Source organism: Podarcis gaigeae, assembly GCF_964106915.1.
Source record: "Podarcis gaigeae genome assembly, chromosome: 13".
Lineage (NCBI taxonomy): Eukaryota > Metazoa > Chordata > Lepidosauria > Squamata > Lacertidae > Podarcis > Podarcis gaigeae.
Genome location: NC_139689.1, coordinates 31,871,676 through 31,892,924, shown reverse-complemented (window position 1 = coordinate 31,892,924; position 21,249 = coordinate 31,871,676). Strand labels below are relative to the sequence as shown.

At 44.9% G+C, this 21,249-nt stretch overlaps 1 protein-coding gene and 2 long non-coding RNA genes across 8 annotated transcripts in view; all 3 read left to right on the top strand.

Annotated features, from left to right (window-relative positions):
- The window catches only part of LOC310829808 (acid-sensing ion channel 2), a 385,605-nt gene that overhangs the window by 140,248 nt on the left and 224,108 nt on the right, over positions 1 to 21,249 (top strand). The window lies entirely within an intron of this gene.
- On the top strand, positions 2,147 to 3,531 carry LOC310829877. The gene is made up of 2 exons (XR_014557395.1): positions 2,147 to 2,219; positions 3,424 to 3,531. It is a non-coding gene; the product is annotated as an uncharacterized lncRNA (long non-coding RNA).
- Positions 12,198 to 19,298, top strand: LOC310829895. Of its 2 annotated transcripts, XR_014557419.1 has the most exons (3): positions 12,198 to 12,379; positions 16,528 to 16,733; positions 18,682 to 19,298. It is a non-coding gene; the product is annotated as an uncharacterized lncRNA (long non-coding RNA). The 2 variants fall into 2 exon arrangements; XR_014557418.1 differs by lacking the exon at positions 16,528 to 16,733.

Here is a 21,249-nt window from a genome sequence, read left to right as displayed (position 1 = left end):
ATGTGAATCTCGTCCATTGCTATTGCGTTTCTAATTGGAATATTAATCTCTCCTCACCATGTTTGGGGAGAAGAGAGGATGATCAAATGATTTTTAAAATGTTGGGTTTTGGTGAGGGGGGAAATGTATGAGGTAATAATTTGAGCTTCAGTGATGTTTAGCACCCGAACCTTTCTAGCTCAGGAACACATGTAGAGATAATATGTAGAGAGTGTGTCTAAGAATGTACAGAGTGTCCTGTGCCGCTACCGTGCAGCCTCTATAGATCTTAATTTCAGGAGTACAGCTTCTAGGTAAGCTTGAGCCTTAGCATGCTCATTTTAAACAGTTACTGCCTCATTCTGTTGTGTGTGTAGATCAGGCCTTAGGCCAGAGTCATGCCCTACAGTTCCCATCAACTCCTGCCAGCATAACCAATGATCAAGGATGATGTAAGTTGTAGACCACCAACATCTAGAGGTCTCCAAGTTGGCTACTCCTGTTTCAGGCTGTTGGCATTGAAGCTGTCAAGGAGCTTCTCCACCCTTTGTCTTCAGACAAAAGCCCTGTCCTCACATTATTCACAAGTAGAGCATTGCCATGTTTACCTTGGAGCTGGGCTGCAGTTTTAGTCCTGCCCCCAATGTGCCTTCTCTCTGCAGCAGCACATGTTGTGTGCAGTTGTTCATGTAGGGGGGCTCCATACAACCTGGATTCCTCCAAAACTGGATGTCCCCATCATGCAGAGCTCCTAAATGTCAGCAGGAGATTGTGCCCTCAGGGTTTTCTACAGACAACTGCACATAACACATGGTTGTAGCAGGAGAAAACATGGTGTCAGGGGTAGGTCTAAAAGTGTGGTCCTACTTCAAAGTATGCACACTAATCCCCACACATGAGTAAAGTGGGAATAGGGCTCTAGTCAGCTTCAGACCCACTTCTTTTCAATCCAATCACTAGCACAAGGTATGGAGAGTTATGTCACTGGCAATGTTTTCTGCTGCTCCAGAGAAGCGGACACGGAGCAATGGATCCAAAGTACAAGAAAGAAGATTCCACCTAAACATTAGGAAGAACTTCCTGACAGTAAGAGCTGTTCGACAGTGGAATTTGCTGCCAAGGAGTGTGGTGGAGTCTCCTTCTTTGGAGGTCTTTAAGCAGAGGCTTGACAACCATATGTCAGGAGTGCTCTGATGGTGTTTCCTGCTTGGCAGGGGGTTGGACTCGATGGCCCTTGTGGTCTCTTCCAACTCTATGATTCTATGATTCTATGATGTTCAATAGGTGCCTGTGACACGTGTGCAAACCCCAGTATTCAACACAGCATCCCATGTTGCAATGTCCCCACTAGTTAGAGAAATACTGGTAATTGAATTCTCCTCAGAACAGTATGTTGCTTTTTGAGGGCTAAGGGATCCTTGCAGTATCCTTGAAGCAAAAGTATGCGAAGATGCATGCAGCTCACATCACAAAGGAGCAACAGATACATATTTCTTGACCTATACACTGATCATTTAGAAAGACTTCATTGAGAAAGGCTCTAATTCTGCATTCATTTTTGGGAGCCGGATAAAACAAACTTGGTAGAACGCAGGGCTATCCTGCAAGTGAGAAATTGCTCTTTGCCATCTTGCATATTAAAGTTACCTATATTCACAAGAAGGCCACTGTCCTTCCTTTCCACTTTAGGATCTGATCCCATAGATGGAGATGTTCCTTTCCATTGGTTTCATGTTCACAAAAGTTTTCTAAGCTAGGTCATTAATTAATTAAGGTAAGCTTTCAAAAGCCAGAGCGGCTATGTAGCAAATCCAAGCTCCTTGAAATACTTTGGCTCCTCCTTTGCCAGCAACTTCAGGGCAGCTTTTCAAAACCTAAGCAATATTTTCCCAAGCAAGACCTTCCAGGATGCCAACTCCTATACCAGCAAGCTAAGCAAAATAGAAGATTGCTGGATTAAGAATTTACAAACACCCTAACATAAGAAAGATATAAATCTACAAGCACAACGCAGTATGATAAAGATATACATCTACAAGCACAAACCTTCAAGCATGGTAGTTATTATGAAGCATTGTAATGAGTTTGCTTTTAGCATATATTGGATGTGGATGTGCCTGGCATGAGTGAAGATGTTAACAGTCTCTATCCTGGGTTTTGTGGCTTTAAATTTCACCCTGGATCAAGTAGCAAGGTCAATAGGGAGAGAGGAAGGACTTCAGGGCTAGGAGTCAGAACAAGTAAGTGCAAATCTCCCCCTTTTTACCTTGAGAGATGGGTGTGCCAGGGACCGGAAGCAGTTATGTGGTGACATAATTCACTGCCCTTGGTGCTAACAGGAACACGCTCCTCAATGCAGGATGCAGGATGCGAGCTGCTCATGGGAGCAGGAGAGGAAAAATTCTGAGCACGGGGGCAAGGAAGGCACAGCTGGAATGTAGAGGGTGAGAAGAGGGACCCCTTCCTTCGTGCCAAAAGTACTCCTCCCCCACCCATCAAATTGATGCTTATCTGCCTGCCTGCCTTCTTGCCTGCCTGCCTCCCTGTCTATCTATCCATGTAGATTGAGAGCCAGATAGGTGCTTATTGTTTAAAATGGCCTGGTGCCACAGTTGTGGGGGTGAGCTGGGGAGATTGTGATTATGTATGCATATCATCCTTTGTCAGAAGACCTAGGGTGGATTATAACATACAACACCTACGTACTCCGTAACACAATACATCTACAACATGATAAATCAAGACAAATATATAAATACAATTATAGTAAGGAATACATAATCAATTTCCAAGGCTGCAACTGGAGAAAGGGAAGAAAAAAGACTCATCTGGTCAGAGTTCAAGCTGTATATAGGGCTTTGGAGGTTATGGACAGTGACTTAGATGGAGCACTGGAGACACTTAATAAAATGCAGATGAGACCCCTCACAGAGCTACAATTCCCAGCACTCTTAACAAACTACAGTTCCCAGGATTATTTGGGTTGTTCAAGTGCTTTACAAGTATGGTGTGGCTGTGAACCTTTGTGGAGTGGGGATCCTTGTCAGGCCATTTGAAGGAAGTGAATACTGTACCTAACCATCTACAGAATGGGTTTCCCCCATCAGTTCAGTCCAGGGTTTAAATTTAACCCAGGCACTGTACTGCTAGGTCTGAAGCAATTAAACATGCACAGAAATGCCAAGCATCCTGACTAGTCTAGTGGATCTGCTTGCACCCTACTTGGCACAGCAGTAGGGTGGTAGTGAACCCCTCCCTGCCCCCTAGAGAAACCTGAATATTAGGGAGCCAACCACCCTCACCCACATTATCCATTCTGCAGATGTTGTTGCAATCAACAATGTGAAGCTTGCTTGTGCTTTCCTGGTCCATCCCGCCAACAGCCCTTTTCTTCCCTTTTTTTGCGAGATTTCACAGCAACTTCTAATCCTATTTTATCCCCAGTGAAAAAGAGGGCAAGAAAACGAAGGCAGTGAAGAGAAAAGAGAAGATTAAAGCTGTCAGTCTTACCCACAGGCCCATCTCTGAGACATAAGAAAATGAATTCAGCTCCTCCTCCTCTTTTTCTTCTTCCCCACTCCTTCCCTCCCTCCCTTGTGGTGTCAGTTTGGGGAAAGCCAGAAGAGAAAACGTTGATCTTCATTCCTTCTCGATTCTTTGTGAATCAGGATGCCTTTCTCCAGAGGGCTTAATTTGATCAGGGATCTCACCAATGCTGTAATCCTTCTCCCCACCCACTCACCCACCCCAGTGCCAGGGCTCAAGCCTTCAAATGCAGAATCATAAAGCTAGACAAGATCAAAAAACCTATCTAGCCCACCTCCCAAATCTACACACTGTCTTTCTGTTTATATCACTGAGTTTACTAACTGGAGACCGGGTGGAGAGAGGTTGGAAGAAAGAAAAAGGATAGGTGCTGCTATCAAACACGAATACAAATCAGTGTGATATATGGTGCCTTGTACAAACAAATTACAAACGGCAGGAAACGGGGAAACCCCAGTGTGCACTGTAGTAGTTGCTGGTACCTGTTGGGGTTAGTTGGGTGTAAAATAGGGAGGTCAACAGTAGGTGGAGCCAGAGTAATGACAGGTAGAAACCAACTGGTTCTAGTTTAGCCCCCATCCTTCTCCCTGCTGTGTTCTGAAACAGCAACACTGAGAATAAGGAGGCAGATGCTGGCAGGCAGTGTCACTCCTTGGGCTGGTGGTAAGCAGGAATATGGGAATGTAGACTGGGGTTGGTGGGGCAGTTCATTATTGGGAACATAGAAAGCTTTCTAGCACCAAGTCAGAACATTGGTCCATCTAATTCAGTACAGACAGTAGCCCTCATGGTTTCAGGCAGGAGCCTTTCCCAGACCTAACCAAAGGTATCGGCAATTGCACTGGGGACCATTTCCATGCGAAGCAGATGCTCCACCCCTGAGTTATGTCCAACTGTATTTGTCCATCTCCATTAAGCAAGATCAGCCCTTTCACATCCAGGCTTAAGTGAAAAAGCATCCCTAGCAAGTCTTGGAGAACAGTTGTCCCCAGAGGGCTGGATCTGAGCCAGTTCTTACAATAGCTTACTTGTAGAAGTTATTTCCAATGCAAGGCCCCAACACTGGATCCTGGGAAATAATAATAAAGGAGAAAATGTCTCTGAACATCTGCAGAGTGCTATTACCAAGTAAGCACACAATTTATTGATTTATTTGAGAATGCAACAGTCTTAGGGGTGAATAGGCCCTTCTCTGTTCCCCTCAAGGCCAGGCATTTAAATCTAGAGCAAGGGGTAACCAGTGCTTCTCCCCCCTCCCCTGAAAAATAGGTGCCGGTACTCACCATGAAGTTGTTACAGTAAGTGCCACACTTTTTAACAACAACAAAAAGAGGTGCTGGTACCCTTGCGTACCCCCTGAAAAAAACCCACCACTTTGAGTGCTCAATCTCCTACCCACCTAAGACCTCACTGATTTTGCTTGTGGCAGCAAAAATTAAAAAATTAAAATGCATTAAGTGCTAGAGAGGTTTGTGCCAGTGTCCATTGTGTGTGCACCCAGCAGTGTGAGTGGGCACACCCACTGCTGGCATACTGTCTCCTGGAGGGTTGGCCAAGGATGGCCAATAATGTTGCCTTCCCCCCACACCCTGCTGTAAAGTATAACAAATGTACTCATATCTACTAGGGGGAAATTTCCCTCAGTGAGGTTGTAGGAATTGGTTTGTGCTTTATGTTTCCTTGATTTCCCTGCTGACTGCGAGTTCTTATCTGCCTTAGGATAAAGACAAATGTACTTTCCCCCCAAGAACTGCTGCAGGTTTTTTGGCTGTGGGGCAATCTCTGCTTGGCTCTGACTTCTGTGGCTGTTTCACATACAGTGGTACCTCCGGTTATGAACTGAATTCATTCCGGAGGCCCATTCTTAACCTGAAACTGTTCTTAACATGAGCTGCGCTTTCGCTAATGGGGCCTCCTGCCACTACCGTGCAACTTCCACTTGCATCCTGGGGCAAAGTTTGCAACCAGGAGCTTCCACTTACTGGTTAGCAGAGCTTGTTACCTGAAGCGTTCGTAAGGAGGACAGTACGTAACCCGAGGTTCCACTGTATGTACTTGGTTGCAACTCAGGCATGGTTTTCCACTCCATCCCCAATATTTGGGTAGGCTTTTGGCTTTCATGAACCTTGTTTTAATTGGTGTTGGAATGTTCACCCACTTGAACATGCATTAAAAAAAAAAAAGCCTGTCCATTAGCGGTGGGTGAATTAGGCTCATCCACACATCCGTTTGCCCCACTGCTTTCCCCCCCCAAAACCTGCTCTTTACCACTGAATCAGAGCATCATTTGGGTGTCATGCAGACTGATGCTTGACCCAATTCAGTGGTAAAGAGTGGGTTTTCACTGAGAAAGTAGTGTGATAAACAGAAAACCACTTGGCCCTGTGCTTTCTAGGCATGGGGCAAGTAAAGCTTGGACGAGCCCTTAAAAACATTGTTTTGTTGGGTGGGTGGGTTGGGTTTGTGATTGCCACAAGGGCCAACCAATAGGAACACTGTGCAGCCAGTTTCTCCTATAATCTGGGGGAAACAGTTTGATTCAGTTTGGACATTTGCACATCTGTCTGTAAAGGGTGAACATGGAACCACAATGAGTGCACCACTCGAGCCATGTCTGTTTGCCTTCATCCTTAATCTGTCTTGATCTGCATCCTGTTTTCCTTGACAGACTTCTGAGGCGAGGCATTCCCTTTCCTTTGAAAGGAAATAACGGTAGCGAAAAATAGGTTCCCTAGGCTATAAACCAGAATTAACAAAGCAGGGAGCTAGCTGGCAATAAATAGGAGACTAATTAATATAACAAAGTATTCTATGTTGAAGTGGAGCCACAGGAAAGTAGACGTATGGAATATCAAAAGCAGATTTGGAACACAGCTCATTAATAGCCTGACATGGTTTTTGAGAAAGAATTAATCGTGGAAAACTACAGAGCATACAAAGCAGATCTGATGTCCAGCTCATGTTACCAGCCTTGATGTGGTATTGTGAGGGATAATAAACTATGAATGAGTACAAGGTTTTGGGTCCCCTCCCCCTACAAATGAACTCTATTTGATAACAGTGTATTGTGATTTTTGTATAGCTTTTACATTACATTATGTATTAATTGTCCTGCTTTCTGTTATTAGGAAGCCTACCTTTCTCCACCCACATACAAGAACCCTGCTCCATCTGTGGTTGTGTACAAGCCATACATCTAAAGCACAGCACTCCCCCAAAAAGAATATTGGGAAGTGTAATTTACCCACCACAAACCTACAATTCCCAGCACACTTAGCAAACTACAATTCCTTGGATTCTTTGAGGCTGTGCTTTAAAAGTATGGTGGATATGCAGCCTATTCCACAAATGTGTCTGCTGTAGAGCTTCGTCTGTGTAGATGATGAGAGAGAATGTGGCTGAGGGTATGCTTTGCAGGGGCAACATAGCTAAGCTCTTTATCTGTTCTGGAAGTGGGAGGTGGGAGAAACGAGGGCAAATATGTCTGGCCACCTTTCCTGTTTGCTTTCAAATCCACACACCACAACTCGACAGAGCAAAGCCCTGACGCTGCATATATTCCTATTGATCTAGAAGGCGTTAATCTCTTGCACTTTAGAAATGTCTCTGGAAACATCAATATTGGTATTTCGCTCATAAATGCAGTTTCTATTTCATATAAACCACAGCAGCTCTCCTCATCATAAATAAGTTCTCCTTTCATTCAGTCTCATCCTCTCGGTAAAAGATGGCCACACAGAGATATTTTATGGACTGCAGTTTATTATGGCATCCACATTTGTGGATCGCAATCCATGTAATCAAATGTAAGTGGGTAATACACGTGGTCAGATATTGTCCACAAAAAATATTATGCCATAATAAATTTGTTACAGTGCAATCCTATGTATGTCTGCTCAGAAGTAAGCTCCCGAGTTCAGCAGCATTTGCTCCTAGGCAAAAATGTGCAGGATTGTAGCATTTACCTTTAAGGAGCCTTATTTTTGTTGAAGCAAGCTAGCATGACCACCCTTATGGAAATTTTGTGGACTGTTTGGTGGTGAACTTTGAGATCTTTCTAACTACTGTCCTAAGTGACAGCATGTTACTGATATTGTATTTTTATAGTCTGATGATACCTAAGGATTGTAGCTCAGTGGTAGAGCATTTGCTTTGCATGCAGAAGGTCCCAGGTTTGATCAATCCCTGGCATCTCCAGGTTGGGTTGGGAATGCTCCCTGCCTGAAACCCTGGGAAGCTGCTGCCAATCAGTGTAGACAATATTGAGCTGAATGGACCATTAGGCAGACTCTTTCTGTGTATTCCTGTTACATTCTTATGCAAGCTTCCCTGGGAGGGCTTTTTACCAGAACATAGTGGTAATAACAATAATAGAAATAATTTACTAGTCTTAATAAAAATTCACACCCTGCCCTAGTTTTACCAAGTGGAAGTAAATATGTCATGAATGGGGAATTCTGTGCAACTTCCTTGTGCTGAAACAGTACACATTTTCTATTGTTTCCCCCAAGGAGCTCAGGAGACCCTCTATTCCCCTCCCAGAGCTACAATTCCCAGAGTTCCCTATGACAAGGGATTGAGAACTGCAGTTCTGGGAGGGGGAAAGGGGTTTGTGTCTCCTAACAACTCTCATAACTCTTAACAAGCTACAGCTCCCAGAACCCTTTGGAGGAAGCCATGGCTACTTAAAGTGGTATCTGCTCTTTAAATGTATGGTGAGAATGTGGCCCCTGGCTCCACCCACCACTGGCATGCACACATACGCCCCCCCCCCGAAGGCTGCTCACAAGAGAGTGAAGCCTTGCACTGAAAAATGTCCCCCACTTTAAGGAAAAATGTTCTGGCCTTAAGAAAATATATTGAGAAACATGGAAATATTGGTTGAGATATTGGGTAGTCATCACAGTACAATTTTGCACTGGGTTCAGCGAATCCAGCCTAGTGCTGGATTTCCTTCCTGCATCCTCATAGCCCCCACATCAGAAACACAACATCCTCGTATTAGTTCCAAGAACTGCATTTAGCTCTTTAGAAAACAAGGGGCCTTGCTTGTTGCAGTTGGACGTGCATTTTGTGTGTTTCTCCGCCTGGCTGGCTGCAGTGTAATCATGGCCCTTGTCACCCCGTGCATTGTGGCAGAGCACAGCCTTGCCGCTTCCTTGTTTGTAGAACATTAAATCATCCCACGGGGCGCCCGTGGTTTTGTATATCTGCCACCGGCGCTGTTGCTTTTATGGTAGACTACGTTTCTTGTTGGTAGATTAAGTTTTATACCATGACACCTCAATCCAGTGGATGTTACCAGGTTTGCGGCCTCAGCTTACATGGTAGAAATGTTTGGGGTTGTCTCTCCCCCCGCCCCTTCCTTCCAGGCAGGTTTCCAAGACCAACAGAGGAGGATGAATATAGAGAGAGAGGCTGATCCACTGTGCTCTTTGTAATGCTCTTATTTTGTTTGCTAAGGGCGGGGCTTGATTCACTGTGGAGGGCCAGCCAAATCTTTATTGCTTAGAGCAGCAGGCTACCACAATTCAACGCATATAGAAATACAAAATTAATGCAGAGATACAAATTTCAATAATATAATAAATAACTGACTGTTTGACCACCAAGAAATAAGCCTTGATGGGAAAGCAACCTGCAGGGAAGGCACCCTGAATGAGATTCTGTGACTACCACTGTCTAGAGCCATGGTGCAGAACCTGTGGCCTTCCAGATCTTATTGGACTACAACGGCCACCATCCTGGACCATTAGCCATGCTGTTTGAGGTTGGTGGGAATTAGAGTCTGGCAACCTCTGTCGGACATCAGGTTCCCTGTCCCTGGCCTAGAGGGATGGAAAGTTTTGCCACTTCTTGCGTGAATAGCCCTTGACATCCAAACTTTTTCAAAACTTGGAGGGAGGAATCCATCCATCCATCTCTCTCTCTCTCTCTCTCTCTCTCTCTCTCTCTCTCTCTCTCCAAACACCACACCTTTTTTCAATACACCCACTCTGTGCCTGTGGCATTTTGGGTAATTGGATTATCAATACAGCTTAATCTTTGAAGGGAGATCAGTAGCGGGTGGGTGGTCTTGCTTCTGGGTAGGGAGTGTGTGTCAGGTGAACTTGTGGTCCTTCCCTGTCTTCTGCTGACCTGTTTTATCTCCCTGGCTCTCTGCATGTCACCTTTCCCATTGCTCTGTCGGCATGTCACTGCCTCATTAGCCCAGTCTCAGAGTGTTTCGCCAGGGAGATAAAACACCCTGAGCGAAGCTCTTCTTTCGCTGCTAATGATGCAGGCTCTTCCATGCATGTTTTGTCCTGGACTTCCTTAGAGTTTAATGAATTAAAACACCTGGCATGCTTCAGTACGGGTGGTGTGGTGAGGACAGCTTTCACCTTCAAGCCGTTCCACTGCTGAGGTTTGAGTAGCAAGGCCTGTTGACAGGAGTAGCCAAGATAAATCATTGTGTCTGACTCAGCATAAGGTTACTTTTAACAAGTGGAATGGGGAGCTTGCTGCGCTTCAGATGTTGTTGCACTCCAGCTCTCATCTGCCCCACCTATCATGGTCAGTAGTCAGGGATGGTGGGAGAGGTAGTCCAACTACAGCTGAAGGGCTACCGGTTCCACCAACCTCTTAAAAAAACTGCTTGCAAATCTTTCAAACAACAAAGTAAGTTATGCAGACTATATAAACTCAATGCCTAATTGCCTACAGTGGGGTCAGGTACTCCAGGGACCTTCTTGACTCCAGAGCAGTGGGGGCTGGTGCTCACTGAGACTGGTGGGGCAGAAGGCAGGGACTCCAACATCAGGTAGAGCCAGAGCCAATGGCAGGCAGAACCAGCTCATTCTGGTTTTGTCCCTGTTCTCCTCCTTCCTGAGTTCTCAAAGGGCAACACTGAGACTAAAGCAGAGGGGGAAGCTGACAAGCAGGATCAGTCCACCTGGACTGGTTGTTAATTAGAAAGGCAGGCAGGCTGACTGTGGGCAGACTGAGGTTGATGGGGCAGTGGTCCATTTGCCGTAATGGAACAGGCTGGTCCAGAATGCTGGAAAAGAGAGCTGCCAGGGATGCTGGGGCGGGGAGGGGGGGGAGGTAGATCTTGATCTAAGGATCTGGGTGATACACAGTACATCAACAAACTTTTCTGACTTCCAGTTGTTTAAGAGTTGTGACAATGAAGGGGGTTTTTACTCCCTAAATTAGACAGCTGAAGAAAGGAAGCTTGGAGGAAAGCCAGGAGTAGATCTTCATGTGAAAGGAAAATGAACTCGTTCTGGGACTGAAATCAGATTCCAGAGTGGTGTGTATGTTCTGAGACACCTTGCGCCTTAATTTTATCTGCCATCAACCAATTAATTTTATTTTGCATGTGTATTTAGGTCAGCCTTTCCATACCTGGTGCCCTCCCAGTGTTTTGAACTCCAACTCGCAAGAGCCCCACCCAGCATGGGCAATGGGCAATGGTCAGGGATGATGGGTCTTGCAATCCAAAACATCTGGAGGGCACCAGGTTGGGGAAGGCTGCTCTAGGTGACAAGGACTTCTAGTAAACAAAGTTGATCCCCCAAGCCCCAAGTTTATTCACCCCTGGGTCAGATTAAGACTATGTAAATGTCAGGGGGACACTTGCACATCACCAAAAGACGAAGAAGAAGAAATGCAGCACCCCAAAAGTTGAGAAGATATGAATGAAATCTGTATTTTATATGTATAAATAGAGGCATACAAATAATTTCTAGAATTCACATAAAAATACAGTATATCTCATCATAGCAGGGGAAACAAATGGCCACCCTGAAATGGAGGACAGCTTGGGGGAGAAGAAATGGGTCTTTCCTCTCTATTTCCCACCATCAAAGTTGCTCCTTTGTGTGTAGACCCTGAGGGCAAAGTCCCATAAGCCAAATGCCCTGTGAGTCTCACTTTGTAGGGTTTGGTGATGTGCTGTGATTAGACTTGTAAACTGCTTAGAAGGCATTTTGGCATGTAAGAAGTATATAAATTTAATAATGATAGTTATTATTATTACTAGTATTGTTTAATATTGCTTTGAATGGATGTTGAGTTCCACCATGATGTATGCTTTGTCATGGTGGCTTGGACTGGGTAGCTGTCAACAAGAGGGCCGCTGTCTTAATATTTTCTCCCTCTCAATGAGCTTGCTGAGATGAAAAAGTCTTGTTTCAACTCTGGGGCTGTTGTCAAATTCCACCATCAACAGGGGAATACAGGGCATGTGACATAACTATGCTGCTCTTCTCTGCTACCTTTCCATGAGTCCACTCCATTCAGGCTGTCCTGCAGTGCTGACATATCTTCATCAGTGGAGGGATCCTCCTGCCTTGTTTCAATGCTGTTGCATCTCAGGTTCTGCTGGTGTAGCAAGGCTTCCACCACACCCTAGCAGAAATCCCCTTTACAGCAAGTCTTTACCTCAAAGCTGAGGCCTCTTAGATATAGGGTTGTGTCCTAAAGCCCCAAATCACAGAACAGCACCCAGAACTGAGATAGTTGGGGGGTAAAAATACAAAGTAAAAATCTGATTTAGGAGAGCTTTCGGAAGGAAATCTAAGCTGGGAGCTACAGTTCCCATACACACCTATTTAAAGGCATTAATTAAATAAATGCGGTATATGTCATGGCTTGCATTTTGCCTCACTTCCTTGCTGCAAGGGCTGGGGGATCTCTCCCCGCTTTCGTTTGCATTGTTTAAACCACCTTAATTGTGCTTTTCTTTTCTGAACATAATAATGGCTCAGTAGATTAACGGGGAACTTAATCGGAAGGAGGCATGAAAAGCCTGCAGAACACACAAAGCCAGATGCATTGGATTTGCAGGCACTTCTTTACCAACTGTCAGGTATTGAATTCACATCAGAAGTTCCAAAAGGCAGCTAGCAGGGAGTTCAGACTCTTTCAGAGATTCCCCTGCCTTGGCCTTTAAACTGGGGCTGGTGTCAGAGGTTGGCATCATTGGTCAGCTGCCGAGGACCAAACCCCATTATGGGGTCAAGGGCTCTGCCAATCCGTGGAGCCTTTTTCCCTATTGTTGCTCCTCCTCCTGTCAGTATTATTGCCTGTTCACCTGGCTTCTCTGCGTGAGCAAGCAGTGAGTGGGGAGACCAGCAAGAACTTCTGCATGCCTTGTTCTCTCTCCCTTTATCTGAGAGGCAGTGCGGATTGCACCCAGAGAGGGAGAAAGAGAATGGAGAGTGGTAACAGTGGCAGGGAAGAGGAGGTGAGTGTGCTCAAGGAGGGCACCCACTAACTTCCAAAAAACCCTAAAGGTAAAGGTAAAGGGATCCCTGACCATTAGGCCCAGCCGTGACCGACTCTGGGGTTGCGGCGCTCATCTCGCTTTATTGGCCGAGGGAGCCGGCGTACAGCTTCCGGGTCATGTGGCCAGCAGGACTAAGCCGCTTCTGGCGAACCAGAGCAGTGCACAGAAACTCCGTTTACCTTTCCGCTGGAGCGGTACCTATTTATCTACTTGCACTTTTATGTGCTTTCGAACTGCTAGGTTGGCAGGAGCAGGGACCGAGCAACGGGAGCTCACCCGTGACGGGGATTCGAACCGCCAACCTTCTGATCAGCAAGTCCTAGGCTCTGTGGTTTAACCCACAGTGCCACCCGCATCCCTGTTCAGCCCCAAACTGTGCCAACTCTCCAACCAATGGTCAGGGATGATCAGAGTTGTAATCCAGCAAGATCTGGATGTGGTGGCGGACCTTGGGGTCTCAAATTTCAGCAGTGCCCTATGCAACACCAAAATCTGGCACTCCCTGCCTCTCGCCTTCCATTCTACATCATAGTTATAGTGCCCCCTTCGGTACTCCTTCGGCTCTGTGCCCAGTGCGACTGAGGCAGCCACACTCCCCTAAATCCACCTCTGCTGGAGGGCACCTGGTTGGGCTTTGTGGTTGTGTATATTCAGAGATGGCCATTTCATGACTACATTGGGGCTTCCTAGGAGAGGCATGGAGTTTGTGACTTACCTGAGCCCAATTCAGTCAACTAGACAGTCAACTAACATCTCAGTCGTAAGCATGTTTACTTGAAGCAAGTCCCACTGACTTTTAATGGGGCTAAAATCCAAAGAAATATGCAGCCTGGGTGTACTGAGCTGCTACTACAGCGAGAGAGCAAGTTGTGTTCTTCCTACTCGATGCTTCATTAATTTGGCCCTAATTGGCCATGTAAACAAAAAGATGCAGTTATTCAATCAGAACTCAGGATTTGAGCTGCCAAGATCTAGACAGAGGGGGAAAGGAATGCACTAGTAGAATTCTGGGCCTTGTGATACCTAAAAAAAGGAATCTTCTCCACTCCCCACAGTCTTCTCAACCATCAGAAATAAGGCAATTAAGTAAATTGTGGTAGGGGAAAAGTTAAATATCACCTCCCTACCCCCCACACCCAATAATTCTTCATTCACAGTCATAGGATACTTTTGAGTGGGATTTGGTCATTTTCCATTACTTTCCTTATCACAAAAAGTCCAGTGTTTTGAGGAAGTAGATTTATTTCACTCCCAAACAATTATAATTATGCAACCTGAATTTGCCTGTAAGAGCACATCCACACCTCTACTTATCCCATGCTTCCCAGGCACATGTCCTAGCAGTTTTGCCTTTGCACCACTGCTTTCCCTTGGGAAACCCTCTATTTAGCACTAAATTGGAACAAATGGCAATCTGCAGAAAACCCAGTTGCCATTTATTCTGCTTCATCACCAATTCTTGGATTTTCCCAGAGGAAAGCTGCAGGGCAAACAGAAGTGTGGATGAGGTCTTATAGGCAAATTCCAGTTGCACAATTGCATTGTTTGGGAGTGCAACAGGGCTACTTCCCCCAAAGACCAGACTTTTTGTGATAAGGAAAGTGATGAAAAATGCTATGGAAAGTGTAGGATAACACTGGCTCAATGCCACATAATCTAACCTCCCCACAACCAAATCATGACAAATGTGCAATAAATAGCTGGCGCTGTCTCACCTCCCTGTACACAAATCAGGATGAATGCTCAGTAAACGGGTTGCTGGCTTCCCCAGAGACTGCTTTTCATTTAATAAACAGACAAATTAGGGCTTTTAAACACATATTTGCGAGTAACATAATCTTTCCCAGAATTCTAGTGTTTGGCAGACATCTTTTCCTCAGATAAATCCCTCAGCCCATATGCTCATGAAGTGAAGTTGCAGGGAAGAAGGGAGTAAACTTCTCATGTCATGATTTGTGTCCTTGTGGTGTATGATCTCCTCACTCCCGTTTGTCGACTCATCAATTTGTAGCCTGTCAATGCGTCATGTAACCTGCAGGACACTGATAACAAAAACTGCAGCAAGCTTGATGCTTTAATAATAACTAGCAGGGAAAGCAAGAGAAGGTGGTAGGGTGGCCACTTAACCTTTTTGCCACCCCCCAAAAAAGAACAGAGGATACAGATCTGCATAAGATTTGCATATGCAAGCTTATATATGTATAGATGCAAATTTAGAAGTAGTTGCAACAATTTAAATTGAAATGCAGTATATCTTGCCATGGCATGGGAGGCTGTGATCAGATGTCTTGCTGTGTTTCTGCTCAGTCTTCTGCCCAGGTTTTAACTGTTGAAATGCTGCTTCAGTAGATTCAGTCTTCCTTTTTTATCTTTAAGGCAGACTTAGACTGGACAAAGGATTGTTGTTTGAAGGTCCTTCAAATAGAGGACTATCCTCAGTAGCGTAGCACACTTGGCCATCCAAGAAGGAACATTGCTTCATTTCAGAAGAGTCTGCCTGCAACTCACTGGTCACATCCATGCCACATCTACCATAAATCACTCTTACACCACTTTAACAGTTGTGAGTTCCCCCCAAAATCTTGGGAATTGTAGTTTCTTAAAGCTGCTGACCTCATAGACCTACAGTTCCCTGAACTACTGTTCCCAGGATTCTCCACGACTGTTAAAGTGGTGTCAAAGTACTTCAAATGTATGATGTGGATGTGACCATCCTCCATGATTCTCTAAGTGGAAAGGAGCTGCTCTTTACACATGTATTATTATTATTATTATTATTATTATTATTATTATTATTATTATACACATTTCAATTAATGTATTAAAACAGTGTTCATAAGTTCATAAGTTGAGCAGTGATGGGCCCTGGAATCATATTAAATTATGCACTTGCTCCAAACAGCAGTCACCCTGATGAAAAACCCTCAGGTTTCAGGGCTGAGCTCCATCACTGAAACAGGGTTTCAGTGGTAAAGTTGCTCCAGATTAAGCCCAACACAGAACACATCTTCAAGCGGAGTGTTGCTAGTTTGGTGCGAAGTCCTGCCACAACCTCACAACTCTAAGAAATTAAATGAAACCACATCATACTGTGAAATGTAGCTCTTTGATTCTCTCTCTTCCTCCCGCCTCCCCACACTCTTCATTCTCATTAAGGCGTGTGATTAGTATCTCATCACTGAGAGTGACAGTGAGCAGGAATCTTCTTGTTAATTTCAACCAGGACAGGCTTGAGTTTTAAATCCTAAACAAAAATTAAATGGCCATGAAGCGCTTGCTCACCTCCCAGGAGATATTTCTGTTTCAGCCTGACAGCTTAATTAAAAGCCAGGCAAACGGGATATGCAACATGCTTATCTATCGCGTGGCACCGTGCTGTGAGTGCAGAGCCCAGGAAGGAGAGAGGCTTGCCTTGGTGCAACGCACTGCAGTGATTAAATTTAAGAGAGGGGGAGTTTTGCCAGCAGATTCAATATTCTTGGGCAAAACATTCCAATTAAAGTAACATTCTCTCCAATTTTTAGCAAACATTCCTGCTCACGGGCGTTGGGTGGTTTTAGATTTGAAATTTAGCCGTTTGGGATGTGGAATTTTTTAAATATAAATTTTAAAATTTGATATTTTGAATTCAAATTTCAAAAATTGCTATACAAATTGTTTTCCAAGAAGTGATAGGAGCTGCACTAATAAGGGATGATCACAATATTTTTTTCAACTTTTGTGGAAAGGAAAGGCGATGAGGAAGGTGGTCGCACAGAAGTATGATTGGAGAGAATTTTATGTATGAGGAGAAGCAAAGGGAAATGGGCAGAGTCGCTTCAGGTAGCAAGAGTACATTGGATGGCCACAGTGGTGGAACTGGACTAGAGAAGGTTTCAGGAAGGGATGTTTTGGAGAAATAAGGACATTGAGACAATGAGGGGCAAGGCTGTGGGTGAGTTGAAAGCAAGGGCAAGAAGTTTGTGCAGGCTGTGGGGGTGGACAGGGAGCCCCCCCAAAGGAATTTATGGAAGAGAGGGAGGCAGTGTGGTGAAAAAGAACATCTTGTTCACCACACTGCCTCCCCTTAATTTTTTATTTTATTTATTTAGCAAAGTTTATATTCCACTTACTAGAGGAAAAGATACATCAGTGGTTTAAAAGACAGCCTACAATATTCATTTCAAACACTGGTGCTGGAGGGTCTAATTTAGTGGGCTCTCACCTGTCAGCCTTGGGCTCAGAGGACCCTGAAAAACCAGCATCAGACTCAGAGCTGGGAATCTGATTTGGCACCTCACCTGGTGATACTGTAGCCTCTGGTTTGGGGTCCAGTGACAGGAGGCTTGGGTCATGTACAAGCTGGAGATTAGGTATTGGATCAGGGAAACAGAATCAGAAGCAGGACATATAGTCACAGACAAGTTAGAGGGCAAATATTGGACAGCATAGATGCAGTGGGTACAAGGATAAGAAAAGGCAGAGTGCATTCAGACGTGGGGAATATTGTGTTAGTTTGTTATAATGCTAGCTCATCTGTCCTATTTACTAACCTGAAACATTATGGAACTGTGGCTTTCTGATCAATATACTGCCATGGCATGCTAAATTTCATTCACAGCAATGGGCATGGTGTGACACAACAACAGATGTCATTGGACAACATTGCTACTCCCCCACCCCTTCCAAAAATGTGTGCTTCTTTTCCCCCATGAAAGCAGCAGGAAAGAACTGGATGCTGATATTTCATCCCAAAATTTATCACTTTACACCACCATTTTTTGGGGTTATGGAGGCTGCAGACAGTTTTTTTTTCTGGAAACAAATAACACAGAAATGAGCACTAAATATGCACAGCATTCCATTAGTTTATCTGAAGCGAGTTTTATGTTGTGCGAAAGCTCAGGTGTAATTCAGAAATTAACAGCTAGGGAAACATCAGGAAAATGGAATAAATTCCCGAGTGAATGCAGCCAGAGCCTGTATTGTTACATAATAGGTCAGTTGTTTAGATTAGCCTCAGAGAAAGAGGGTTTCTTTAAGGTCTTTGTGTCTCTCCATTGAGCAGCTGACAGCACTCAGAACTAGAATGCACCATTGACCTTTGGAAACCTGTCTGTCTGTCTGGAGTACCACTGATGCAGGAGATAAGGGGCCTGAAGGTTGCCTGCTGCAGGCCCTGAGTAAAGGCCCTTTCTTGACACCTTAGAATCATAGAACTGCGAAGTTGGAAGGGACCCCAAGGATAATCTAGTCCAGGGGTCGGCAACCTGTGTCCCATGGGCCACAAGCAGCTGATGGGGGGTCATTTAAATGGCCCCCGAGCCGCCCCCGAACCGAGCCACCCACTTGGCGAGTCCTCATGCGCTGCAGAAATCTCAACTAAAGCATACATGACAGATGATCATCCAACCTCCACTTAAAAGCCTCCAAGGAATAAGAGTCAGCCACCTTCCAAGGGAGACCATTCCACTGTCAAATAACGCTTACTGTCAGAAACTTCTTGATGTTTAGTTGGAATCTACTGTCTTGTGATTTGAATGCATTGGTTCTAGTCCTACCCTCTAGAGCAGGAAGAAACAAGCTTGTCCATGTGACAGGCCTGTAGATATTTGAAAATGGCTATCATAACTCCCTCAACCATTCCTCATAAGGCTTTGTTTTCCAGACCCTTGATCATCTTGGTTGCATTTCTCTGCACACGTTCATACTTGACAATATCCTTCTTAAATTGTGGCACCCAGAACTGGATACATTATTCCAGGTGTGGTCTGACCAAGGCAGAGTAGAGCGGGACTATTTCTTCCCTTCATCTGGACATTAAACTTCCGTTGATGCAGTCTAGAATAGCATTAGCTTTTTTCTTTTTTCTTTGCTGAAGCATCACTCCCTTTGTATTCCAGGTTCCAGTGCAGCAGAGGTAGCACTTGCACCCACTCCCTTACAGTTCCATATAATTCTTCACCAGGCAAAATATGTATTCAGGCTGTGCAATAAACACTTTTGAAGTCTCCAGTCCCCCCCCCCAAGTTAAGGCTGGACATATTTTTTTGCCCAGAGAGGAAAAGCGAGAGAGAGAAGGCAGGCTGAAATTGTCTTGAATTCTACTTTTAACAGAATCGGCTTACCTTCATATTCTGCGGCCTATATCAAGTTCTGAACACTGCCTTTCATCCAACATGACTTTGTGGAGATGAAGAGCTCAACCAGGCCCTGCTCCTGAGAATGTCCCTTTCCTGCTTTGACAGTATCAACCTGCCCCCCTGACCACTGGGACCTTTTGGCAATTCATCTTTCAGTCACCTAGTTTTCTGCAAAACAGCAAGTAGCGAGGAGGTAGCTTGCTTGCTGGCCAGAATGAGCTGCCCCTGGACTGAAGTTGAAGTGGTGTAGCAGCCCCTGATGTGATAAGGAGGCGGGGGAGAGAAGTGGGAGGATCACTTTGATGTCTTCAGGAAAATTTGTCATTGATACAATCTCTTTTTCTTCCTCCCCACAAAGATTTTCCACTGAAAAGACAGTGTGTGTGTGTGTGTGCTCTCCTGTCTTTTGAGTTCCTTTGAATAGCACTCTCTTCCTAACATATACACATGCACACCATTTCATTTCATAAAACTGCTGCTCGAGGTTGCCGGCCATCATTACAAAATCTATTATTTCCTCTGGATGATTAGGGCTAGTATTAACCTCCCATGTCCAAGGCATGAGCCATTGGGGCAATAAAAGCAAGGGGAATTGGATGAGTCATTTAATTAACAGAACTGGGTGAATCACCCAGCAGCAAATGATTTTGCCTTATTTCCCCTTTGCTGTAAGCGGGTTGCAGCGGGATGTATTCATCAATTGGAAATTGTTCTGTGCAAGGTATGGATGTTCCGAAACAGCTGATGAGGTAAACCTGTGAAATGGATGGTACAATTGCAGGCTGTAGGTGGGGGCTCTGTGGATGGGGTGCTTCCAAATGGGGGGGGGGGAAGCCCTGCATTTAGAAAACTAGCATGTCAAGAAAGTGGTTGGGCTAGACTCACTCTCCCTGAATCTAGGCATGTAATCTGAATCTAGTCACACTCACACCCACCCTGTTCATTGAAGGGGGCTTGGAGGCCTGAGCTGATGCAGCCCCAAGTAGCTCACTAGCCTTAGTCCATAAGGTCTCTGATTAAAGCCACAGACTCCTTGCTAAGGAGTGGTGATTGGCCCCACAAATGCTGCAGGAAAGTGCCTTCTGGACATGACGTTACCACTGTCTCATTTTAATAAGCACTTGGACTAATTCTGCTGAAATTAGGGGGCAGGGAGCAGCGTCTAAATCGCTTCAGAAAGCTCCATACCGTTCCACCTCAATTAGGTAGAAACAGGGCTAATGAACTAAATTGGGCAATTATGTTAAACGGGCTAAAACTGAGCGAGCGACTCATTTTCACAAAGAAATTCAACGGCACATATATTACATTTTCATTTATTCCACAATTGACCTAGTCACTGCTCATATTTCAACTATCTGGAAATTGACAAGCCTTGGAATCTTTTAGATAGATTTTACTTTGGCTGGTTGGAAGAGGCAGACACACGCATCCAAAATATAGCAAGCCTGATAATCAAACCCTTTATGAATTAGCTGACTGCCCACACCCTCTCTGCCAAGCCCTGTGATTTGCTGCTGTGTTCTGCCTTGGGCTGTTATGGATTCAGAAAACTTGCAGGATCAAATAACTGAAGTGGAAGAATGGCTGTACCACTTCAGACTGCAGGTGAGGGGAGACATTCTTTAATGCTACCCCTTGTAAACAAAACTCCCTGCAAATAGACACCAGCAGAGCAGGGAAGAGGCAGGGCTATGGAGGCACCCCTTTCCTTGATGGCATTGGGCTTTTTTTTTGTTTGGTTTTTTTTTGCATAAGGGAATGTTCCACCTGGAGTCTGAAATGGTATGGCCCACTCTACCAGCATTCTTACCACTTCATTCTGCTGCATGTGCAGTCCCACTCCAATAAGATATTGTCAGAAGAGGATGCTGAACCACTGAGATCCAGGTTGCACCTCAGCATAGATCTGAGTCTCATCTATAGAGCAGGATTCCATTGCAGGCCCCATTGCATGTTGAGGTCAGGATCAGTCAGTACACTGTGGGTAGAGAGCTTACCAAGGAAGAGTCCCTGTTTCAAATCCTGCTGAATCCTGGGTTCCTGTCTTGCTAAATGCCCTTGAGCTAACAATACCCAGAATTGGGGCCTTGAATGAGCCAGAAAAATGGCTGGCTGGATACAGGGCCAGCTATGAAACTCTATACATGCTGCTTAGATGTTGCTGGTGCAGTAGATCTTCTGCTCAGCTACCTGTCTTGTATCAGCAGGTACTGGGGCTAGAACCAGGAACCCACAGATCTGAAAAACGGTTGCCTTGCATGGTGAGCCATCTGAAATCACAGTATGGAGCATTATCTGGACAATAAATGAAATCTGGACTGTAGG